Here is a 10,172-nt window from a genome sequence, read left to right on the forward strand (position 1 = left end):
CTGATAAGAGTAATTGGCAACACATGGTCAAGTGAGGGGGTGACACGAAATTTCATCAATGACATCTGCACCCCCCAACCTCCACCATGACCATGTGAGTCTACTCCCTGGTCTCAGCAATAAAGACTGGCACAGAGGACAAGTGGCTATAATGGGTTTCATTTTTTGTAGCTCCTTCGCTCCCCTCCATTTATTATGTTGTTATGTCTTGGGGTATGCGGGAGCATAATTAACGTCATGTTATGGCAATTGGAGCACTTTTAATTTGGACCAACTTTTATTTGCACTGAATCGTATCTACTGGTCTAATGTAGTGAATCTGCCCAAGAATAATTTCAGTAGATTCTCTCATCTGTAATGTGACCTGGGTGAGGGCTCCGGTGGACGTGGCATTGTGGACACCTCCCATAGGTGATCTATGTAGTGATCTTTTATCAAATTCTAGACATGGATTTCCAGTGACGGACAGACTTCTAGCATTAAACATTAGTACAAAACATTATATAATGACTTCTATAGATGTTCTTGTAGTAAAGATTCATTCTAACCATTGATTCTCTTTCTCTCCAGTGCCGTCTACTTAGCGCACCATAAAGACTCACACCAGATCTTTGCTTTGAAGAAAATGTTCAAGCGAAACCTGAACACTCCAAAAAGAGTGGCATTGGCCTTTCTGGAGAGGGACATCCTAACATTCGCAGATTGTCCCTTCGTGGTCTCCATGCTCTGCTCCTTTCCAACAAAATCTCACCTGTGTGTGGTCATGGAGTATGTAGGAGGTAGGACATGTATATTGTAGTATATTCAGCCCATGTCTGCTTACATCTTATCACTGCTCTTATAATTAGGATAATTAGGACAGTTACATCCTCACAGTGCGTTTACTGTAGGTTTTCTATTACCAAGATGCCTGGAAATTCATTGATCTGTGTGCAGCAGTGCTATGGTGCCAGTGAGTCAGATCGGGCCTGGCACCGCTCGGCACTGGGCCCCATTCCACCACCTGTCATCACAATTTCAGTGGTATTCACATTGTCAGAATATGAATACCGATGAAAACAATGGTGGATCAGGGAGCCAAAGGTTCCTAAATCCACCATTCAGCCTCCGCAGATGGGTCCGAGACTCCGTGTACTGCAGGTTCTTCGATGTCGCCACAATATTGCATCTGTAGTGTGGAGTCTCAGTACTTACACTGCACAGGTGGGGCTGGTGGGGGCCATAACACTGAGTGATGGGGCAGGTGGAGACCATATGCTGAGTAGTAGGGCTGGTTGGGGCCATAATACTGAGTGGTGAGGCTGGTGAGAGCGATAATTCTAAATGGTGAGGCTGGTGGGGGCCATAACACTAAGTAGTGGTGGGGGCCATAATACTGAGAGGTAGGGCTGGTGGGGGCTATAGTACTGAATGGTGGGGCTGGTGGGTGCCTTACTACTAAGTGGTGTGGCTGGTGGGGGCCATAACACTGAGTGGTGGGGCTAATAAGGGCCATAATTCTGAGTAGTGGGGTTGGTGAGAGCGATAATACTGAGTGTTGATACTGGTGGGGGCCAGAATACTGAGAGGTGGGGCTGGTGGAGGTGGTAGTACTGAGTGGTGGGTGCCTTACTACTAAGTGGTGGGGCTGGTAGGGGCCGTAACAATGAGTGGTGGGGCTGGTGAGGGCCATAATACTGAGTGTTGAGGCTGGTGGGGGCCATAATACTGAGTAGTGGGGCTATTGTGTGCCTTACTACTAAGTGGAGGGACTGTTGGGGGCAATAACACTGAGTGGTGGGGCTGCTGAGGGCCATAATACTGAGTGGTGGGGCTGGTGAGAGCAATTATACTTAGTTGTTGGGCTGGTGGGGGCATAATACTGAGTTGCGAGATTGGTGGAAGCCATAATACTGAGAATTGAGGGTTGTGGGTACCATAATACTGAATGGTGTGCCGTGTGAGGGGCTATAGGGGACTGTGAATGCCGCTATATTGAGTTGGTGACTGTACATGCCCCTACACCCCCTGGGGGTCCTCATATTGAATGGTGTGCAGTGGGGGTCCTTATTCTGTGTGGGGATCCTAATTCTGTTTGATTGGCTTTGGGGGCCATCATACTGAGTGGGCAGTGGTGGAGACCATTATATTGTCTGAGGGGCTATGGGGGCCATTATATTAAGTAGGGGGGGCTGTGGGCGCCATTATACTGAGTAGGGGGCTGTGACTGGCCTCATACTGAGTGGGGACATTATAGACAGGTGCTACATTATATCCGTAAGGTGAAACTGGATTAAGATTTCACTGTGGGGATATCTAACTCAGTCTGTGGGTGGGGGCATTTTTGGGAGCATCATATGCTAAAATGGCTATAAAAGGTGTATTGCTGTTGAGAACATCGATTGACTTCAGTAAGGGTTTTTATTGAAGGGGCGTGCAGTTAGAACTTTTGCTATGGGGCCCTGAGATTTCTCTGTCCGCCACAGTCTGTGTGATCTCCCTGTAAGTCCGCACTGAGCATGTCAGTATCTCCAGCTGTAGACGAGATGTGACATCACTTTATGTTATTAGTTACATGGAGGACATTTCTCCATCGATTCAGACTAATATTATGTGCACTATACATTATATCTGTTTATATTCTCTCCTATCCCAATGTCTCTGCTCACTTCCCATTATACATCATGGTGATCTGCTGTATAAACCACTCACCGGTCATATTTCCTTTCTTCTATAGGTGGTGACTGTGAGACCCTCCTAAGCACCAGGGGTCCTCTATCTGTCCCCTTGGCCCGCTTATACTTTGGAGAAGCGGTTCTTGCTGTGGAATACCTCCATAGCTACGGTGTGGTGCACAGAGACCTGAAGCCGGATAAGTAAGTGCCCCTCGTAGTATAATAAAGGGGGGAAGTTATCATTTATTATCATACGGTCTGTGAGGCTAAAACCATCTTCTCTTCCACAGCCTCCTGATTACATCTGCTGGACACATAAAAGTTACCGATTTTGGGATTTCAAAAGTTGGTGTCATGATACCAAAAACCAACACCTACAAGGAATTAGCGGAGGACATCACCAGGGAGTTCCTGGACCGTGAGGTGGGTAACACTTACAGGAATTTAGCTTGTTCTTTACAAATCTCCAAGGACCAAAGCAAAGAAAGACCTTAAATATAACTTTTAATAGATACATTTAAAAGCACCCATATCAATATATAAAGACAAAATCCATAAAATGTGGCGGCAGCAGTATTCTCCGATCGGGGTGTATTTATCTCCCGCGTCTGTCCACTGACTCATTGTGGCTATCTCCTAATATGATCCCCTGATGAACCCCAAATTAGGAGGGGGAGAAACGTGTTGGGACAATTTACAGATAAGTCCTCTGGTTACTGCTGACTAAAATGCTTTTTTGGCAACTTTTTTTGTAATTTGCACACTGGATAATGCTCTGTCCCAACATTTGGACGTGTCCTGTGTAGATCAGTCCTGATTATAGATTAGCCAGGGGGATTTTGAGGTTGTCTATATGTACCGTCTGTCCTAGACTATTATCTTCATGCTCAATGTCATTATATAGGTGACTTGTTACTACTTTGGACATATTTATGTTCCTATATTTACCGTTAATTGAGCACACGTGCTTTTATAATATTGTTCTTGTTGCCCGTAATTGCCAGCACTAATGTACTTTATGTATCTATAATAGGCTTCTGAATGATGGTTTATATATCATACTGAATTGTGTATAGATTGGTGCATTTGATATCCTATCTGTACTAGTGGAACTACATTATATCAGCTTCCCTGTTTCCATATAATTGATACATTGAATATTGCCTTTTTTTCATTCAGCATGTTAGCAGCGACATGACTGTCTGCCTTTCATCATTATCTGTATATGTGTATGTCTGTCTAGGGGTGGATAGGGTCACGGAGGGAGTGCCGATGTGGAGGGGGGCGCCAAACCGATTAGCTAGGGTGTCAACCTCCACTGGCAGGCGGGATCTCAGCCCATTTGGGATCTCTAGGGCAAGCCTGCATGTCAATTATCCTACGTTTATCCCACTACCCATATATTGTACATTTTATGCATTTTGTCTTCATATATTGATATGGGTGCTTTTAAATGTAGCTATTAAAGATTATATTTTAAGGGGTTTTCTTTGTTTTGCTTTGGTATTTGGTTAACTAATATACCCCATCTGTTCACCTTGCCTTTGGCATATGTTTTTTTTTCTTTACAAATCTCATCACACTATTGTGTCTTCTCTACATTCTTCATTTCTAGAGAACGCTTCCATTGACATTTTATCTTTTGTCATTGTGTTTTTATGGCGAGAACGTGTTATAATAACCATTTTATCATTTTCATCTTTATCTTCTGTTGTTTTCCAGTTATGTGGCACCCCATATTACATCGCCCCAGAGGTCATCCTCAAAGAAGGCTATGGAAGACCTGTTGACTGGTGGTCAATGGGGATAATCCTACATAAATTTCTCACGGGATCTGTACCATTTGATGGAGATTCTGTAGCTGAGCTTTATGACAGGATTGTCATTGGTAAGTGGAATGATCCGACCATTGCTTTGATCAGTTACATTGGTTTAGGTGTTTACTTTGCTTTAGCTTACAGTCCAGTAAAGAGATTTTATTTTCTGTATAACAGGTGACATAATTTGGGATTGTAATTCCGCTCCTACTCCCAATGCACAGAACCTGATTACTGAGCTGCTCAGAACAAATCCTGCAGATAGACTTGGGACAGGTAAGAGATATAATACTTTTCATATTAGTATTAATATTCACCTATCACACTTATCACTCATGTCCTTGAGGATCAACACTTCTCTATCAGATTGTCCATTTCTAGTTCTCCACACTATGACTTTCAGTCTTCTTCCTTCATGTTGACTCAGTTATGTCATTAATTCAGATTAAGTTAAACTGTTCAGATGTGAAGCAATCTCTGACAATGTCCACATCACTTTTGTTTTGTTCTTTTTCCAGGAGGATCACTTGAGATCAAGAGTCATCCATTCCTGAGTGACTTAGATTTTAACAACCTTTTAAGTCAGAAGCCAGAGTACATTCCTCAGCTTGCCTCAGATGTGGACAACAGCTTATTTATCGGTAAGTAGAAGAAGACATCATCTAGACTAAGCGGCTGTTTGTCTTGTCTTCCATAAAATGTAATAATCAGTACCCACTAATATTGTGATAAATGACGCCTGTTTTATACTAACAACCTCTAATAATACTTCATTACTTTTGTAGATCACTCTGAAATAGACCATTCGGTCTCAGAGGATGAGGAGGGTACAAGTGAGAACAATGAGAACCTTGACTTCCAAAATTTTACATCATCTTCTGAAAGGCTTTCTAAAGTAAGTACCATATGTGATCAATAAATCCAAAATATGTGAAACAAAAAAGACCTCTAAAAGTAAAAAAAAGTATTTCATATCTTGTTTTTGTCCATGTTTAGCTCTGTACCATCACTACCAGAACGATGAATGATGAGGACCAGAAGTCTCCTCCAGAGTGTACGCCAGCAACCAATACAAATATCTCAGAAATGTGAGTAGATTATGGGGTCATTAATGGGAGTTCCAGGCTGATATATATGCACAACATATAATATAGGACATAAATACCATAATATCAAATTCAGCCTCAATGATTAGCGGTCATTGTGCTTTTGGCTTCAGAAACCGTTGGTGATAATAGCCCATAATTGCAGCCATTCACGCGTATTAGAGCTGCCCATACTGTAGGAGAGATGTAGTATTACATGCCAGCCATTATTGCTAGTTGTTTTTCGCTCTGATCCATAGAAGGTAGATTGGAGCATAAAACCTTCCTCACTATGACTGTCATATGTCCTATTAGGCCCTCTAGTCGGTGTTCTTCTAGTGAGACCACCCCTTTTATTCTGCATTGACTTGTGATTTACATGTTTTTCTTAAATCATAGAATGGGAGAGTTGGAAGTTACCTCCTGGGTCTTCTGGTCCGACCCCCTGATTCTTCCTGACAGGCAGAAAGAATCGTTTTCTGAATCTGATAGCGACAATGCTATAAACAGCTTGCCCTCCTCGTCCCCATCATCAGGTATGTATATACAGCATCAAAAGGTGAATCATAGAATGGTAGAGTTGGAAGGGACCTCCTGGGTCATCTGGTCCAACCCCCTGCTCAAAGCAGGATTCACTAGATCATCTCAGACAGATGTCTGTCCAGCCTCTGTTTGAAGACGTCCATTGAAGGGGAACTCACCACCTCTCGTGGCAGCCTGTTCCACTCATTAATCACCCTAACTGTCAAAAAGTTTTTTCTAATATCTAATCTGTGTCTCCTCCCATTTAGTTTCATCCCATTGCTTCTAGTCTTTCCTTGTGCAAATGAGAATAAAGATGATCCTTCTACAATGTGACAGCCCTTGACATATTTGTAGACAGCTATTAAGTCTCCTCTCAGTCTTCTTTTTTGCAAGCTAAACATTCCCAAATCCTGCAACCGTTCCTCATAGGACATGGTTTGCAGACCAGTCACCATTCTGGTCGCTCTTCTCTGAACTTGCTCCAGTTTGTCTATGTCTTTTTTAAAATGTGGTGCCCAAAACTGTACACAGTATTCCAGATGAGGTCTGACCAAAGAGGAGTAAAGACCGATAATGACTTCACGTGATCTAGACTGTATGCTTCTGTTAATACATCCCAGAATTGTATTTGCCTTTTTTGCTGCTGCATCACACTGTTGACTCATGTTCAGTCTATGATCTATTAGTATACCTAAGTCTTTTTCACATGTACTGTTGCTTAGCTCTATTCCTCCCATTCTGTATATGCTTTTTTCATTTTTATTGCCCAGATGTAGTACTTTGCATTTTTCCCTGTTAAAAAACATTCTGTTGGTTGCTGCCCACTGCTCCAGTTTATTTAGGTCTTTTTGAATCCTCTCTCTCTCTTCTCTAGTATTAGCTATCCCTCCTAGCTTTGTGTCATCAGCAAATTTAATCAGTTTACCCTCAATTCCTTCAAGGCTCAAATATTTGTTTTTTCTGTATTAGGTCTCCTATGTTGTCCAGGTTACATGGATCCCAATTATATTTTCCATGGGCCCATACTGTACTTCTAGTTCCTTAATTTTATCCAGGAATTGTTTTCATGGATTCTGTAAAATACGTTTTAGCATCCAGGAACTCACTTCAATATAAGAAGACATCGTCTCCTATAGTAGAATATCGCTCATTAGTGATGCACCACGTGGCGGCACACAGGGCGCTTACTGCTCCATATCAGTGATACATCTAATGCCCCTCAGATTAGGTCATGAACGGTATATAGGACTTATTCTGCCCTATAATAATGCAATGCCAGATTATCAGGACTATAGGGGACAGGACTAGAACAATTCTTCTATATACAGTACACAAAGCAGATCCTATAAGAATATTTCTTTACTGAGTTTTTTTTACTTTCTCATCAGAATTTACAACTGAAGAGGAAAGAAAATCTGAAATGAATCTGAGTATAGACCAACAAAACTCAGAAAATGGGAAAAAGGGGAAAAAGAGACGAGGTAAGTGTGAGAATCATCTCCATGTTGTGTGATGTTAGTGATGAGAATAAGTCATGGGGAGCAGATGTCATCTGTCAGTGATGGGATTGTCACATGTATGATGGCTGACAATGACCCCGGACATCTGTGTGAATAAGATTCCTCTGCTGTCCGGCCGGCCACACTGACCGCACAGTAGCATCATGTAATATGGAGTCCCATCACTTACATTGTATGTATTTCTCTTCTCTTAGGTTCCATCTTCCGCAGGATCTTATCATCCTGCCGGCGTGGATTATCTAGGGCTGCTCGTGCATTTGCATGCTGTCGCTGTTGCCCAAGTGTCATCTAAAAGACGGAAAAGCTCCGCATCTAGCGGAGTACAGCTGATCCACCATCACTGCTGGACCTGTAAAGAAGGACCTTCACCATCTACCTGTGGCCTTCTAACTGTAACACCTCTACCCGGACTTGTTTCGGTAATGCCTCTGTCACCAGGCTCCGCTCTATCCATACTGCTCGCCTGACTTGGCTTTTTTTACTGATCACCTGGTATCTGACCCGGATTTCTTCCTGACTATGATTCTGTCCCTGATTTTGTTCATCCCTTATCCTTCTACCCTATCCCTAATAAAAAAAAAAAAACAACTTCTATATTTATTGAGATTTTCTTATATCTATCAAACTTCACTCTGCATTCTGCTAAGCGATAAAAAATACATGAGAAAGAGAGAGAGAAAGAGAGAGAGATCAGGGCTGGAATGGGATGAAAAATGAAAAAGCACGCCTGTCACACAAACCCCACCAGCCCACATACCAAATCACCGCCCCCCTCATCCCATTGAGGCACAATGAAAAGTTCAGCACATTTTGCTTTCTTGTTCATGCCCCTCACCACTCCATTATAGGGGATGTTTATTAAGCCACGTGTGAATGGAGCTGCAATGCGAATGATCGACTACCGCTCCGTTCACCCAGAGCTCTTCAGATCCCTGGTTCTCGGAAACAGTGGGGGTCCCGGCTGTTGGACCCCCAGCAATCAGAAAATTATTCCATATCCCAATGATAGAGGACAATTTCCAAACTTCAGATAACCCCTTTAAACAAGTTGTTCAGGATTAATTTTTATTTAACCATAGGATTGTAGACATAGAAAATAATAAACCCATCAGTACTGACCCTCCCCAAAGCCAATGCCACCTCTTCTTCAGCAGAACAGGAGAAGTGGTACTGTGCAGTGTATATATACAGAATAATACAGATACTGAGAATGACACCCAGTATACAGGACAAGAGAAGTGGTACTGTGCAGTGTATATATACAGAATAATACAGATACTGAGAATGACACCCAGTATACAGGACAAGAGAAGTGGTACTGTGCAGTGTATATATACAGAATAATACAGATACTGAGAATGACACCCAGTATACAGGACAAGAGAAGTGGTACTGTGCAGTGTATATATACAGAATAATACAGATACTGAGAATGACACCCAGTATACAGGACAAGAGAAGTGGTACTGTGCAGTGTATATATACAGAATAATACAGATACTGAGAATGACACCCAGTATACAGGACAAGAGAAGTGGTACTGTGCAGAGTATATATACAGAATAATACAGATACTGAGAATGACACCCAGTATACAGGACAAGAGAAGTGGTACTGTGCAGTGTATATATACAGAATAATACAGATACTGAGAATGACACCCAGTATACAGGACAAGAGAAGTGGTACTGTGCAGTGTATATATACAGAATAATACAGATACTGAGAATGACACCCAGTATACAGGACAAGAGAAGTGGTACTGTGCAGAGTATATATACAGAATAATACAGATACTGAGAATGACACCCAGTATACAGGACAAGAGAAGTGGTACTGTGCAGTGTATATATACAGAATAATACAGATACTGAGAATGACACCCAGTATACAGGACAAGAGAAGTGGCACTGTGCAGAGTATATATACAGAATAATACAGATACTGAGAATTACACCCAGTATACAGGACAAGAGAAGTGGTACTGTGCAGTGTATATATACAGAATAATACAAATACTGAGAATTACACCCAGTATACAGGACAAGAGAAGTGGCACTGTGCAGTGTATATATACAGAATAATACAGATACTGAGAATTACACCCAGTGTAATATACAGAATAATACAGATACTGAGAATTACACCCAGTATACAGGACAGGAGAAGTGGTACTGTGCAGTGTATATATACAGAATAATACAGATACTGAGAATTACACCCAGTATACAGGACAAGAGAAGTGGTACTGTGCAGTGTATATATACAGAATAATACAAATACTGAGAATTACACCCAGTATACAGGACAAGAGAAGTGGTACTGTGCAGTGTATATATACAGAATAATACAGATACTGAGAATTACACCCAGTATACAGGGCAGGAGAAGTGGTACTGTGCAGTGTATATATACAGAATAATACAGATACTGAGAATTACACCCAGTGTAATATACAGAATAATACAGATACTGAGAATTACACCCAGTATACAGGACAAGAGAAGTGGTACTGTGCAGCGTATATATACACAGAATAATACAGATACTGAGAATGACACCCAGTATACA

General features: G+C 41.8%; 1 long non-coding RNA gene across 1 annotated transcript; it reads left to right on the plus strand.

Annotated features, from left to right (window-relative positions):
• Nucleotides 1–5,252: 5,252 nt before the first annotated feature.
• LOC141191724 (uncharacterized) lies at nucleotides 5,253–6,086 on the plus strand. The gene is made up of 3 exons (XR_012265445.1): nucleotides 5,253–5,366; nucleotides 5,468–5,559; nucleotides 5,956–6,086. It is a non-coding gene; the product is annotated as an uncharacterized lncRNA (long non-coding RNA).
• The last annotated feature ends 4,086 nt before the right edge of the window (nucleotides 6,087–10,172 follow it).

Source organism: Phyllobates terribilis, unplaced genomic scaffold (genome assembly GCF_046119375.1).
Source record: "Phyllobates terribilis strain yellow unplaced genomic scaffold, ASM4611937v1 Scaffold_51__1_contigs__length_9155689, whole genome shotgun sequence".
Lineage (NCBI taxonomy): Eukaryota > Metazoa > Chordata > Amphibia > Anura > Dendrobatidae > Phyllobates > Phyllobates terribilis.